At 39.4% G+C, this 16,747-nt stretch overlaps 1 protein-coding gene across 9 annotated transcripts in view; it reads right to left on the reverse strand.

The window, feature by feature from the left end:
• TRPS1 (transcriptional repressor GATA binding 1) overlaps positions 1-16,747 on the reverse strand; it is a 212,633-nt gene that overhangs the window by 58,120 nt on the left and 137,766 nt on the right. The gene's annotated exons all lie outside the window — the stretch shown is intronic.

Consider the following 16,747-nt stretch of genomic DNA (forward strand, 5'->3'; position numbering starts at 1 on the left):
GAGTCTACATGATGTTTAGATATTGACTATGCTGAATATATCTACAAAGCCATCTGAGCTTTTGGTATGCTCTTTACCTACCTGATACCTGAATAACCACAAAAAACCTTATGTATTAGCTTTTTCAACAGTTTGATTCTCCTACTCATTATTCACTCTGCTAAATCACAGCCTGGGAGGTTTTCCTTCCATGTGCAAGTGCAAAAGAAGTTTACGTGGCCTTAAGTTCTTATCAGGTGTGAGTACCCCACCCCCATCTAGTCTGGAAAGCTCTAGAAAGAACTCAGCAGTTCTGAAGAGCAATTGGGAGCAAACCTCCAATTGTATTTCCCTACTTAAATAATTTACAAAACATAAACAATAGTTAAAACTTTCCTGTGTACATCTATTACATTATTTGTTCTAAGCAATAGTAGCTACAGAGCATTTGCACTAAGTGCTATGCAATATACATTTCTATGTACTTCTTCATTTTCCTTTCATAAGTATTTCTTCAGTTTCATCCTCCACAACAACACAGACATGTTCATTAAACAGAATGGCTCAGTTCTATTGCTAAAGAAAATAAAAATAATTAAACTGGTAATCACATTCCCAAAACTCTGAAACTTTAATCCGGGACTGTGGTATGTCTGCTCTATCACAAAAAATCTCTGAAAACTTTTACTAAGTAAGGCCAGTACTCTCAAGTGCACAGTTACTAGAGCAAAACCAGCTCATCGGAGTTTTTGTTATAAACAAACACCTGCTGAAGATGCTAAATCAATATCTATGTGCAAACAAAAATATTCCATGAAAAGTTTACAGAGAAGGAGCCCCATTTCATTACAGAAGACAAGAAGGTCTTCATACCTCTTCTTTTTAGCATGGATAATTTTATTTAAAAGAGCACATTTGTTTGTATCTGCACAGAAGCTGAAAATCAAACTATTAAGGGTTCTGGATAATAAATTACAGGAGACTTTTTTCTGAATTAAGGGAGAAGTTATATAACTTCATTCCTCTTCTTGGAGTAATAGGATGGATAGAGAAGACAAAGGAATGGCTTGTACATGTTCTAAGAAACAGGAAAAAGCTCCTAGAAAATAGAACTTTTTGCAGTTTCAGAAGACTTGAAGCTTTAGCAAGAGCAAGGCACACCATACAGTGTTATTTTTCTGAATAAAAACATTTTGCTCAATTTGTAACTCAGAATCAAATCAAAACGAGTAAAATGTGCTGAATTCAAATACACCTCCATTTCTACAAATACAAGAATCCCATGATGAACACATTAACCAATCCAAATGTGTACATAGAAAGGCTCAAGGGCTCATGACCTGGACAAAAGCATCACTTCTGGAACATCCCCTTCCACTCCTGGCACTGTAGTTCCAGAATGAGACAGAGAGGAGAGCTGGCCCTCCTGCAACATGGACTGTCACTTCTACCATCACAAGCAGTCTGGGTTAAATACACCATTCAGGTGACATGACAGATAGGGATATATGTTATTATTTCAGTCAGGGTAGACATCAGAAGAAAACCTATGCTTTAGATTGCATTGTAAAGCATACTTTTTACATGAATGTATAAATAAAAGCAGAGATTATGAAGCATTCATTGCAAAGACCTTGTGCTATCTGAAGTCATGAATTTTCCACAGACTAAGACTTTCATCTCCCTCAGGCAATAAGCAAAATTAAACTTTGGTATTTCAAAGGATGACTATAAGATTATACACCATTTTCCTCACTGGACTGTCAGATGGGTACACATTTAAAATTTATTTTTAAATGCCTTAAAAATTAGGCAACTTTACATTGATTGAAAATGGATTCACTGAAATCAGATTGATTAAACAGGACACTGACTATTACTTTTTTTTCTAGACTGGTTGTCTATCCAATAAAAATCCGAGTGTGCAATCTGAAAAGTACTGCTGACCACTATCTGGAGATCAAAGCAAAGACCCAGTCCTCTTCCTTGGCCTTAAATGACATCTGCCATTTCCACATTATGACCAGTACTATCTCTGTTCACAGGATAAAGAGTTTATCCTACCTTGATCGAGATTTCAGTTATACCAACAAGTGGTCTATCTAGAAGTGAATCTTGGGTCAAAATGCAAGATACAAGAAGTATCTTGCAAAAGGGTTTTAGATCTTCCAGAAATTCAGAAGCATAAAGACCAGAAAAGCCTCATATAAACTTTACAGAGAAATTAAGATAAGAAATATATATACATGTTTTCTACTTTCAGCCTATTTTCCCTAATTTTTATTACGTAGTAGAATTACCTGTTTTCACATTGGAAGGATCAGTTGCATAACTGTTGAGCTTTTGCCCAGCTACAGAACCAGCATACACATTAGGGTAGCTTATTATTATACTTGCATGTATTAACCATTTAATTTTGATGTGACAGATGATTACTTAGCAGCAACAAATGCCAAGTGGGCAGAAGTCTAGTCAGTAAAGCTGAATAAGAAAGTAGCGAGGTCAAGGCTGTACTTAAATTCTGAAGCTTCTCTATTCTCAGCCTGAAATTCACTGTCTGTCACCTTGCCCAGGTGCCAATCTCAGCCAGGTCCCTCCTGAATACTGATGTTTACTTGCCAACTCTTCCATTCATTTACACAAGATGCTGATCTAAGCTAAGCAAAACTGCCCTCCTCTGACACCCTATGCTTTTGTGCATATTCATACACCCTAGCATGCTCCTTCATTGCTTCTGAAAACTTACAAGCAGTACATCCGGAAAATAGGAAAAATCCATCTAAGAAAGGATAAAATAGAAGGAGTATGCTGGGCAGGAGGAGGCTCTGCAGCAACAACAGCCTTGCCTGCTGCTTGAGACTCCAAAAGATGCTACAGCAGAGGGATGTACTCTGCTAATATCCTGACTGTAAAGCTTGCTGAGAACTGTGAAGAACAATGTGCATGCTTCTAAGAGTCTTTATAATAATACCTCCCATGCTTTTCTCAGGATAAATCTGCAATCATTTAAAAATAGCCTTTATAAAAACCCACGAGCCGCAGTGAGACACCCCCATTACCACCCATGCTGAGGCTGCTCCGTGCCACCATGCAGTGTGACACATATTCTATCCCTGTATTCCTGTCATCCACACCCTGCTGCTGAGATGAAAAATGCCCAATGCCAACATTTTACCATGCCAGGGGAAATACATTTTTTGGCTCATTTCCACACGTGGTTTAAATGAAGAGTTCAGTAGAGTGGTCTATTTAAAGAAGGTGATTGACACTACCAACACCAAGATGAGAAAAGAAGAGTAAACTTTAAAAAAATTTAAACATTTTGCTTAAAATCACTTATGTGAATTTCAGGAGCTACGTTTCAAATGCGGATGTCAATATAGTTACTTTTTGTTAATTATTCACTTTGATCATTTTAATAGTACATTTTTCACCGTTTCTTGAAAGTTAAACAGAGTTAGAGATATACAAAATATACATGAGCCCTGTCTGCCACTGATTAGTCAAACATATTTATTCATTTTGCAAATACATGAAAATAATTTCTTGCATTTTTAATGCTCTTATTAAGTCTCTAAAAACTTGGGTTTTTTCTATTCTCTTTTTTTTTTTTCTTCCTGTTTGTATTCAAAATATTATTTCTAAAGGATGGGCTTTAAGCGTCAAATCCTAAACCCCAAGCAAGAAAATAGTTTGCAATGAAGCTATGGGCAGTAAGCCTCTGCTGCCTCTGTCCTCGCCTGCAAGTCCGCCGGCAGCAGAGCCAGTGCGGTGTGCAGGAGCTGCCGCTCCTGACCCGAGCGCGGTGCCGGGAGCCGAGCGCCGCGCGGCCGCCGCAGCCCTGCGCTCGGCCGGGACCCCGCGCCGGAGCGGGCTCGCCCTTCCCCGCCAGAAGGCACAGAGCAGCACTTTGCTAAAACGGGAGCGATTTCACAGCCTAACGGCACTGCGGTAGTGTTAAACAGCAACACGTCTGAAATTAAACACCGAATTTTAGGGGAAAAAAAAAAAAAAAAAAAAAAGAGAGAAAAAGCCTAAACATTTCACATTTTCCCCAGGAGATTTTCCCAGCCTCCTCCTCGCCTGCCCAAACCCCTCATTCTATCAGTGCATTAACAAAGCCAAGGAGCTCACGCTGTGGCATCTCATCGGAGGGCACTGGAGTTAACAATGAGACTGTGAGCTCCAGTGGCCATGGCAACAGTAGCTAATTCTTCTTCCCAATCAGGGTGGCAATTCTCTCCCATGGCTTGAATCAGTTACAAAACAAAATACTCTCAAAGACCTTTCAGAGCCAATAGCCTCGCAGTTAATCTGCTAATAGGAAATAATCTGCAGCTAATATACACATTCCAGGGCAGCAGTGTGTTTTCTTAATACTTTGTTACATGGGCCTCTTTCCAAAGAAAGCAGAGCAAAGAATAGAAAACAGACATTCATTAAAAACAGTATAATACTACCTGGCCACTATTAATGCCTGAAACGTGCTACAACTTGCATGGCTCTTAAAATGGTGATTTGGAGTGACAGCACTAGATAGACTGAGCTCAATGCAATTAGATCAAAAAAAGTTACATACAGTATTAGTTAGCAGCTAGTTCATGTGAAAAATCAGCCTTGAAATGACTTCCACATTGCTCTCTTTTCATTTAAAGTATCTGAGAAGAAAAGCACTGAGTTGACAGGAATGTGCATCAGTAAAAAACAACTCTAGATGAATACATGAAAGCAGATACTAATAAATATTTACTTAGAGCATACTTATCTGTGTGTGATAGGAGTTCAGCCATACCTTCTCCCACCTAGCTTAAATACAGGAGCAAACAGCAAATTGATGGTGGGTGAGAAAGTAGTGCTGCAAAATTAACAGTGAATCACCAATGACATGCATCAGTCATTTCATTAAGTCTGCACAACATGCCTTTACTTCAATTTACTAAGGGAGGAACTGCACTTCTGAAAGCTGGAGAACTTTGGCTCCACTGTGTTGTGTTCTAGGTGCAGGTACAAAGGCAGGGTGAGTTTCAGGAACTTAGACACTGCCAACTTATATCTGTTATTAAGACAGAGCTGCAGCACTACTGTTGGATTAAGAAAAGAATTACACCTCCATTCCTAGCAAGTCTAAATGCTGCCAGTGGAGGTGGTTGTCACAGGAAATAACTCTCCCAGTTTCACAACCATGTTTGTTCACCACATCCAACCCAAACCATATTTGCACCACCAACACAATTCAAGTGAAACTAAAAGTCTCTCAGTGCTCAGGTATATTTACACTGTTCTGTTTTTTTCCTCTCCAGGGTTAAAAACAAGGACACGTGGTCATGTCAGGCCACTGCACAGGCATCAAACAGAATTAAAAGACAGACTTCAGATTCTGGCAAAGACTAAAAGAGACAGAAGTGACTAATAGATCAGTCAGTGCAGTGCAACAGATTGTCTTCAACTATCTGCTACAATTGTAGAGGCACCTCTCATTTAGGATAACAAAATATTTCATTTCTAGACCCTCTAGCAAACTTCTGAAGCTTCCATTAATCAGGGTGACATTTCATAGATTTTTCTCATGTTCCTAAAATGACTACTCTTCACTGTAGTTTAAAGCTCTAAAATATAAAAATTCTGTGTCTATACTTAATATAAAAGCCACTTCATTTTAAATGAAGAGAACAAAACTTGTGTCTTTCCACTATGATCTTATTTTTACTTTATTGAAAACAGCTTAAGTACTGAAATGTGAAAAGGAAGGCAGCTCAGTGCAACAGCCAAACGATTTTAGCAGCAAAAACACTTCAAATGTTCCAATTCAGAAATATTGTGCAAATATCCAAGCCAAAGGCCTTTAATAACGGCAGCTCTCCCAGTTCACAAATATGAGAGATGCACTTTAAGAACTGTTCAGAGCATAGCTAATGGTGGAAGACCTTCTCCACAGCTGTGCCCATATCCTTTACAGGGAATTGCTGTAATCTCTAAGTATCTCAAGATTTCATGTCATGCAATCCATTCCTACTTTGTGTGCCATTCCCCAAGCAAACTAGATGGTTTGTGAGAATGAGTGAAAAACTGGTCACCTATACATCTTTCCAATGACTGACAGGGAGTTCCTCCTATATTCAGAGCATTTATGAGAGCTGCTTTCTGTATGAGCTCTTTTTGAAGTCATCCCAGGCAGGAGCTCCTGCTGCGTGCCCTGGGGCAGAAAGCTCCCAGGACAGGATCTCTTCACAAGGCAGTCTGTTTCCCTGAAACATCCAGGAACATTATCTCTGCACATCTGTAAATTTGTCTGAAACAGGCTAAAATGCTGACAAGTCTGGGTAAGAGCAGGAGGAGCAGAAATTACTTTAGAGACATATATAAACATCCTTCCCTTTATACATGCAAAAAAAGGATTGCATAAAGCCATGTTACAATGTATACAAGCCAAATGCACAGTGATAAATCAAATTTTGCTTGACCTTGTTCAGAACAATCAGTTTCACTGCTGGTCTGTAGTTTATACATGAGCATTTAGAGTTTGGTGACAGCTATTTTACACAAACTGACCAATTTCGCAATTTACCTTTTTTTGTTTGTTTATTTTATCCTGAAACTGAGGTTCAATCCCATCCCCAAAACAATCTGACTCATTCTTTCTAAGCACACTCTGCAAAAAGAATGGGATTTCAATAGTGGGCAGCACTAACCTACTTCTCCTCTCCAACCATTGGCACAATAAGTAAATGCTCCTTGATTTTGATGGGAGAAACAGAAACAGGTCATTGCTGAGGGCTCTTGAAATTCCACCAGAATCTCTAAACAGGTCGAACATGCTGCAGTCTCACTGCTGTTTATCCCTGACAAATCCAGACTGTGTGATATCTGTTTATCTTAATATATATCTGAAGCAGTTATTTGGGAGGAGATTGTGCAAATAGGCACAAACCCCATCCTTTTATCACATTCTGTCTTTCCCCCAGTATTGGAGAGTGATGGTTTGGTCCAGCAATGTGCTTGCCTCCACATTTCAATTCTTACACCCTCTCTGTCTCAGTGAGAAAGAAGAAAAAAAGGCTGCCTGAGTTGCTGTGTATTCCAAGTCTTTACTTGCTAAGAGTCCTGAATGTTGCCCATTTCTTAGGGAAAAAAAAAAAAAAGAGAGAGAGGCAGAGTAAGGGATAGAAAACAAAAGCTGAAATCTTTAATGTTAAATGATTTTCATCATTGAACACTGCTCCTATTTTTCTTTAAATTAGTTTTTATAATTTGAGTTGTCATGACAACATGATGCAACACTTCACTGCCATGACAATGTGACAACTTTCAAAAACAGTAAGTGCTGTTTTTACTCTGTTTTTCAATCGCTCCCAAGGAAACAAGATGTTATTTACTTCTGTGACGAAACTCATACGATACCATAATGGATCCAATGTCAAGAAAAATTAAAGCATAGAATGGGGGAAACAGGGATGGAAAATGCATTTTTGTGTACATAATTACTCCATAAAAAGTACACTTTTTTTTTTCCACTCTCATATCCCAATTCACCACCATAACTCTTCTCATTTCCACCTATGAATTCACTGACTTTCTCCATAACCTGACCAGAACTGATTAATCACAGCAACATAATTGATTCAAAAAGGGCCTGTTTTCTTAACTGCTGGTTTAGTGGATGTTTTTATCCTTGGTTGTGTGCATTTGGATACTACAAAACAAAGTGAAATAAATGACATCTCTGTGTGATCACGAGCTAACTCCAGTGGAGCAATGTATTTGTAAATCCCATCAATTTATGTGAGACTTGTGTCTAAATTCTATGGGGATGATAAATCTACTGGCTAACTCTCTTCTAGATGGAGCCAAGAAATGTTTCCAGACACCAGAGCTTAGTTATCTATATTATGCAGTTGGTGGGGTGGGGGGTGGGGCGGAAATCACCGGGATGATATCTACTCTGTTTAGCAAAAATAATTCTCAGGAGCTAGCATGGACCAAGGACCACTCCCAAAAAGGCAGTATGGATGCAGTCATCTTGTTCTGGAAACTGTGGCAGTTTAAAATTACTAGAATACATCAGCTGGCCTCAGGGGCATGGGATGATCTTTAGCACCATTTTCTATACAGGGATAGACAGCCATTGTTTTCCTAGCATCCTTTTTTTTTTTTTGAGAAACATGAAAAAACCCAAAACAGTTGATATCAAAACACATTATAGTAAAGGCTCACTTCATGTGGGTGTGATGGAGGCTTTGTTAAAGCACAGTGATGCATTTATATAGCATTTACTACAAGACCTGACTTAACCATGGAAAGTTGCTCTCCCAGTGCAGGGGAGCACTTTGGCCCAGCCTAGGGGTGACTCCACACCTGTCTGCTGCCCAGTCCCTCCAGCCTCAGCAGCACCATATGAGCCTGGACACAGACAGAGGGGCAGTGAGGAACCAGGGACACTTTCAGCCTGATGCAACTGTTGATGTGTTTGGAATATCAATGATTGCTTCCTTAAACAAAAGACAGTGCTGGAGCAAAGAAGCTGTACTACTTTTAGGACACTACAGTTGAGAAATTGCTCTGTGTGTAGAAACACACATCTATAACAAAATATTAAAGATATAGATAATAACAAAATATTAAAGATATAGATATGTGCTTGTACATACAAATACTTGACACATATATAGATCAGTATTTTTGGCAGCAAAGGTTAATCTGTTTCACAGCATCAATATCTAATAAAAGAAAATGAATCATTCTATAGCAGAAAAAAGAAGTACATTCTCATGATTGATATTTTGCATAATTTAAAAGATTTCATGCACTTTTACCATCCTATTCAGTAGTTTAGTGACCACTATTTACCCATGTTAGGCTCAGATAAAGGTAAGATAAAGTGGGGGTTTCAGTGCTTTGCTTTCTTTTCTGAAATACTCCAAGACTTAATTTGCAACCTGCCTAGAACACATGAGTTTACTAGGAAAAACAAAGAACAGAGGATCTAATAATTAGTCCCATTCTGAAGATCTCATCCAGCTCCCATTTTTCCACAATAGAATCTTTCTATTGATTTCAGTATAACCCAAACTGGAAAAGAAGAGAATTATACATCTGCTCTTCATTAAAAAACACAAACAAACAAAAAAACAAACAAACCAACATCCACTTCTGCCTCCAAAATCCCACACAGTCCCTATTCCACATCTTTATATGTCTCTACTTATTATGAGTTCCTGTTGACAGGAACATATATAGCCTTTTTTTTTCCATTGATATCTTATTAGCAAAGTAAGATTGCCAAAAGACAAAGTGGTTGGAGATTTGTTTCCCAAAAGTTGCCTATAAACATACTTTTGTTTATGTCTATCAGTCAAAATATGCTTGTGCTTGCAGGCTTCCATACAGCCTTGCAGTCAGGATTATCTTGACTTTCACCTTGTCTCCTGACAGGTGATCAAAAGCACTACAATTTCTGCTCTACACTCTTCAAAAAGCATCATATATTATATGAAGCATTGTTTCAAATCATCAGCCTAGATATTGCCAGGAGGTGGAGACGAGGCAAAATTCACAGCAGAGCAGCAAGAGAAAGTGGGAACTTTGGAAAATCATCAGGTTTCTGCGTGGCATAACAGTGGCTCGGGCCAGAAACCTATACGCTGGGAACTTGTATTTTGACCCTGGCATGCAGAAAGGAGATACACTCACAGGCACCATCCACATGGCAATCTGAACATTTGGACATAGCATGGGCGATAAATCATCATTTATCATGGCCTGTGGAACCAAGACAAAGAGTAGAGAGGACAAATTGTGTGATGACACTTTATTAGTACCAGAGTCATTGGTACAACCTGGGTATGTTTTCAGACATGTGAATCTCAAGATGCAGTTTCAGTAATGGTGTGCTGTCAACTTCAGACTGTTTCAATAGTGAATACCAACTTCTCTTTTTCCTGAAATGTTTTTAACCACTTAGAGAAAGGAAAGGGAGATTTTTCTTTAATTCAGTTCTCAAGAAATAAACCAGACCAGAGAAACTTGAGTGGTGATGTGTAATAAATTGGGACACCCATGTCTGATTTTAATCTCCCTTGTGTGATGGATCTGTTTCCTGTTGACGGCATATAACAGAGAGTTGCACAATGTACAGAGAAACTTGTGGGCAGCATGATGATGATGATGTAGAAAAAGCAACAGTGAAACACAGATTAAGCACAGGGAAATCTGTACTGGCTAAAGAGGGATAGAAAAAAGTGAGCAAGGGATTAATTGATGAGGTACTGTCAGCCACCTCTTCAGCTCTTATCCTTTCAGAGACTGCTAGTTGGGAAAATAACTCATGCTTATTTGGTTCATTTTGACAAAAATATTCACTTTAACATAAAGTAAACACAAATCTCAGGGAAATGTCATAAAATAATCTTTCAGTTAAACTTTACTCAGATGAATTGTAAGAATATGCTTAGGTGCCATTTAAATATAAAAATATACTTTGCACATTTTTAAAGCAAAACATAACAGAAATTCAGCACATAATTTAGACATTAATATCATTGAAATATCAAGGATTTTAAAATGGTATTACCATAATTACCATTCTTTGGAAATGCATACATAAATTTTCTCTCCTGTCAAATTCGGTTTGTTTATAGTAATGGATCCACAACTTTCCTTAACTTTAGGTGTCTTTCTGAAGTATCCCTGCCATGTCATAAATATGACTCATGATTCAAGAAAGAAGTAAGAAAAAAAAGCACCAGTATTCCCATATTCTGAGTAAGAATGCAGACCTGAAAAAGAAATTCTATTTTCTTTTAATGCTGGTATTGTACTTGATACTTCTGATTGTAAACCTAATATGATGTTGAATGCCATTTTTACAGCTGATGAAAAATATTTTAAAATATCCAAAGACCTATCCTGTACACATTAAAATATTTTTGGGGTTTTTTATTGTGCGTAGAAGATGTGAGAGGTGTAGCATATTACAGGTCTTCTAATAAATTTAGTATGTGCATACACACAATTCATCCAAAGTTCTTCCCTGAATGGTATTAAAATATGACATCACTTTTGCAAGAAGTTTGCCATGATGTGCTCAGAGATTATTTGCCTTTGGTTCTATTCTGTATTTTTTCAGACTCCATTTCAGTCACGCTGTTATAGCTGTGATTTAAGATGGTAGCTAAGAAAGAAGGTCCAATGTAGAACTAACATGACAGTAGAGAGAACATCTTGAGTCACTTTTCTTTGCTTTTAAGGCAAGAAGTTTGAAGCAGCTAAAACTTGTAGCAAACATTCTGACGGCATTTACTGAGACTGGCAGTTTTCTGAGGCAGCATTGCATAGATTGTAAACACTTGGAAGTGCAAATGTTTTTTCTTAACACACACTCATAGCAAAAAGAGGAACATGAGCTTTAAGGGAACTATGGTAATATAAATAAATAAACATTAATCATCATCATCATCATCAATCTTCCAGCAGTTTCCCACTGAATTTGTTTAAGAGGTAAAGACAGACTGCTGCTGACCTGATTAAGTATTTCCTTCTTTTTAAACTGAAAGTCACTTAAGGAAATTATTTTGTAAGCCTACTGTGTCAAATGCAATCAAGTTGACTAGTAAATATTAGCATGTTTTTCTATCACTGGAATTTGCAGCAGAAGCAAGTATTCAGGATTCATGACATATTAAAAATAAAAAAAGCTTTGGCTGGAGCTGCTTGAATAATTTATCTATTATCCCAAAAGCTGAGTGTCAAGCTGCATCACTACTGAGATTTTAAGAGCAATCACCACCTCATATCAAAAACTGGATGCTGCTGGATCTCTGCTTTAAGTTATTTCCGTGTCCAAAAAGCAATGTACTGATGTTCTCCACCCTCAAAGAATATTTATAACAAACAAGGATAGACAAAGCCCTCAAGTACAGCATTCTGAATGCAGTAATCATTGTTTTGCCAGACTGGACATATACATTGGCAATATAGCACTTCTTTGTTGGAGGAATAAAAAAATTATCTCTGCAATTTGTGCTCACTTTTAACGGAAGAGTTTCTCACTGATGACTGACAACTGCATGAATGAAGGTCTCGGTAAGGACTTGTATTTGAGATGAAGCTCAGCTGCCACCAGCATCCTAAAAATCTGCCTGCATTATGCCTCAGAGCCCAAAATTCAGCCCCTTACCTAGGTGTCCCTGAGTTGTTTTGAAAACTTGGCCTTGATCCCAGCATGTTGAACTGTATTCTGATTCTCAGAGAAACTATACCACAAGCTGTGCCCAAAACCTGCTTGACGCTTGCACAACCTCCACCTCTGTGCTTGTCTCAATGGCCATTTGCTGTTCTTTTTGCAAATTTGCACCTCATTTCAGGCTCATCTAGAACTAGGCAAAATTGAACACAGATTGAGAGCAAAATTTTATCTGAAAAAGTAGAGGGGGGAAAAATAGTTTTTTCAGCCATTAGTTTTCAACCACCTATTTTTTCATCCAACCACAAATCTGGCACTTCACTGCTAGTTCTATGACATTACTGTGGGAAAGGCAAGGGAATGGCCAAGCTGCCTCATGTCTGATTTCCCAGTAAATACTGCATCACATTCAAAGCTTGTCAATCCCTGTTCCTGAGCTGTAGCCATGCAGCACACCCACTTGGATGGCAGATACATGTCCCTATTCCCTAGACCTGTGTCAGAGGGGTTCATATTCAATGTGTGCATGCTTGTGTGTGTGTGATAAGGGGTCAATACTATTTCCTACCTCTCCCAAAATTAACTTAGGCCATTACCTGGCAAAATGTCACATAATTTCCAAACCAATACACTTAAGCCCCACATCACACTGAAGATTACTTCAGTAAAGCACTTATCATTATGTGAGCTTGAAAGTTAGGTCTCCCATGAGGGAACATTCCTTGATATTAGCCCAACCATCTGACTAAGAAACACTTCCTATAGTTTTAACATATGGATTACATTTGAACTGACAGTGAGTTTTCCTCTGGACTGATCCCTGCCGCCTCCATACATGTTATGCTTATTGCTTATGGGGCTCTTTTATGCACCGCTGTCCTGAAATAAACTCCTACTATTCCTACAGGATTTCACGCCAGCCAATTTAAATATTTTAATAATGAGTAAAAAGTTTAAAATTAAGATAAAATATTGTGTCAAGCCACAGACGGTGCTGACAGTTCAAAAAGAAAATGCTTTCTTTGCAGCACCCATCAGCACATCTGTGACCATACTACATCTCTGGACTGTTCAGGATTCCCAGTTTTCTCCTGCTTTTCCAAACCAAGCTGCTCAGCAGGTGGACAGACCAATGAGACAGGCCAATTGCAACATCTGCCACTGAAGGTCCTGCTGGAGCTGGAAACAGAGTTGCTTTACCTACAGAGGTGATATTCTGGCAGGGGCCATTGCAGTCACCACAGGGAGTTTTCTGGAGAGCTCCAGCAAGAGCAGGAGCAAGAGCAACCCTGTAGTTGCTGTAAAGATGGGGTCCTCTCTGGAGAGTGCCACCTCCCATGGGAATGAGAGACTCTTTGGCAATGGTCTACCTGTGGCAGCCTGGGGACCATAAAGCCTGTGGCCCCAGCCCAGCAAGGAGTGCCTGATCCCCATTCTGCTTGTGAGCTGTAACCAAGACAGATGCAAGGCACCTTAAGAAATTTACTCCTACTTTCAGATTTGCCCACAATTATTTGAAGATTCCCTCAGCCCTGCAGACACAATGCTGGACAGCACTGAAGGTACCTACGAGCTTCACCAGTGACTGGCGCTCACCCAGAACAACACTTCTGAGAGCCCTGGCATGGCTCCTTTGCTCATATGAAAAATGTGGGACCACGGGCTCTGTTACACCTCCAAAATCTTTCTGGCTTTTTGTGCTTTTCTTTCAGTAAAGATAAAAAGCAGCTAACAGAGTTCCCCGACATCTACCACATCCTGGCAGAAGGAAATGCTTCAGATTTCATGGTGATTTGGGTTCCTTAGTGCCAGTCACTGTTTCTGATTTTATTTATTTAATAGCTATCTAAAAACTAGAAATGTAGCAACATATTTTGTAGCTGATTTTGCTTATAATGCCTTTTTTAAAGCTCATTTCCTGCTTTAGGATAGCATGGTAACAAAAAGAGCTGGGTTTACTCCATTAGGAGAAGACAGTGCATTAAGCCAAACAAGAAAAAACAAATGCTAAAAGGGGAAAAAAAATTAAACTAACAGCAAGCTGATGAACAGATTAGTTCTATTTATTTTAATTTTCCTGTGCCCCCTTTTTGGATAGTTTATTATTAACTAAAGTAAATTCAGCTGTTCACAGAAATTAGAAAAATGATATAAGAAAGCAAGTTAACTAAAATGAGCTGATACAATTTTTTTTTTTTTTTGTTTAGTTGGATTCATTTGAGGGACTTCAGCCAAGGAGAACAAGAACAAAATATAGATTTGTATCTAATGAGAAATCTAACTAACAAAAATACTTTTAATGCAAAAGACAAATTTAAAAGGCCAAAAAAAGACATTGCTCCCTCTGTATAGTGATGTAGCCTGTTTTAGTGAATACTGCCATGTCTTTTAGCTTGAGTCTAAACATTCAGTGCTGATAGAGAAGGGTGCACTTTGCATTCCTTTCTCAATATGGTAAAGCTGTAACTTATACCTCTGACTTATCACAGCATTGGGGAACACATGTTTTCCCCTTATTTGGTAGCACAGAACATCTGGAAAGGAAAAAGGACATACTTCCCAATACCAACTGTGAGCAACCACCACAATAGGACCTGCCTACAAAAGCTGACTCTCCACCTCATTTGAGCAAGATAGAAAACAAAAGTCAGACATATGTACAGCTGCAGAACATCTGAAACTCTAAAAGTATAGAGACAAACTGTGCAAGAAAGGATTGAGGGACCTGCACACAGCATTCAAAAGAGCTCAGGGTTCAGCTGCCCACCTTGCTGCTGACACCACGCAAGTCAGCACCTGCTTTTTCCAGTTTTTTAAGTGGCTTGTAACACATCAAAATATGTGCATGTGTAGCTATTTTGAAGTGGAAGGCAGAAGAAGAAATGTTGCCTTCACTGGAACATCCAAGGTCACAAAGTTGCAATAGCCTCTCACCCTCAGCACTACCCAGGGGCTGCAGAGATGGCAGGGAAGGGAAGGGCCATGCTATCTTTTCCAGCATATGGGATAGAGTTGTAGGGTAGCTCAACAGCTGCATGGAGAAGTGGACTTCACTGCCAAAAATAAGGAGAATAAGGCAGATTTCAGCTATCTCACTACCAAACTGCCCGCCTAAAAGGTGTTTGGAGGCAACTACATACCATGGGTGCTAGGATTGGTGAACTTAAAGCTCAGAAATTTTATCAGAAATGTTCAGTTCTGAATAAGAGCAGTGAACTGAGGTTTGGTGCCTCTGAGCACCTCTGTACCAATCTTCTTTTCTGGAAGCAAAAGAGCCGCCCATCCTGTCAGGTGCTGCAGCAGCATCAGCTTCCCTCCAGAACATTGCAACAGCTCTTGCTCTTCTCAAATTGGACTGCAAATTCTCAGATACATCATAAAAGGAAATCACTTAGTGGGAAGAGCAAACATTTGGTGGGTAAAACTCTTAACAGTAAAAATAAAAGGATGAAGTCTTTTCCTTCCTCAAAAAAATTTTCAGCCACGCCTCCTAAAGCGATCCCTAATCGCTGCACCAGAACCCAAGGCAGTTCCTCGTGGGACATGCAAACCATGGGGGGACTGGTAAAGAAGTATGGCTGAGCTGCTGAGTGCTTCCTCCTGCACATGCCACCGCTGCAGCTGATGATGGCCTGAACATCAGCACATTTAGAAACTCCTGGTGAGAGCAGTGCCAGGAAGAAAAGTCTCTCAGGATCCAGCCCACACCCTTGCAGGGAGATGATCCTCCCTTCTGACTTCTGCCATTGGCATCTGATCTCTGTACTCGGGGGCGTTTTTTAAAATCTCCTTAGAATTCCAAGTTTTACTTGTTTCCAGTAGCAACGGTGGTCACACAAATGCTGGTGGGGAGGGAAGTAAGGCTTGAGCTGTGCTGTAAAGAGGAGACAACAGCTGGTAGAAGGCTGCTACCAGAGCTGGCCTTGCCAGTCTGTGTGGACAACCTTCAGCTGGACACAAGCATGGTGCTATTCCTAACACTGCACAGCAGCCACCCACCAGCTGGCAAGGGCCTTCCTGTCAGGACTTGTTTTGGAGCTGAAGAGCTCTGACACATGCCCTCACAGCAGCAGCATTTGCACAAGAGGCATGAAAATGTTGCTACAAAAACTGATCACAAAGTGTAGTTAACTTTTTTGTTCATTCCTGTCCCCTTAAACAGCAACTTTGCAGACACCAGTTCCTCCATGCAACTTGAAGAAGGAGGTATTTTTAATGCACTTTTCTGAATGGAAAATTAAAATAGAGGGCTAAGTGAATTTTCCAGGACATGGGTCCAAGCAATGTCAGGCCCCAGAAGGGAAATTCCTTATAAAGTCACTTTCCAGAAAGTCACTGCTGCCCCTTCCTCTCCACACCCTGAAGACTTTGAATACATTTAGAAACACAACTGCAGAGTTCTGGTTTTCTCTGTTTTCTGTTTCTAGATACATATATACACACACCATTTCCCATCATGTATTAAGTCAATCTCTTTTCTTCAGATCCACACTTGCTGAAAGATTGTTTTACAGAATGAAAAGCAAAGCCAAACAAAAATTTCTTTACGGGTGCTTTTGAAGAAAACAGCTCCAGAAATGTCTATCTGGC

The sequence above is a fragment of the Lonchura striata genome, chromosome 2 (assembly GCF_050655825.1).
Source record: "Lonchura striata isolate lonStrDom1 chromosome 2, ASM5065582v1, whole genome shotgun sequence".
In the NCBI taxonomy this organism is placed as follows: domain Eukaryota; kingdom Metazoa; phylum Chordata; class Aves; order Passeriformes; family Estrildidae; genus Lonchura; species Lonchura striata.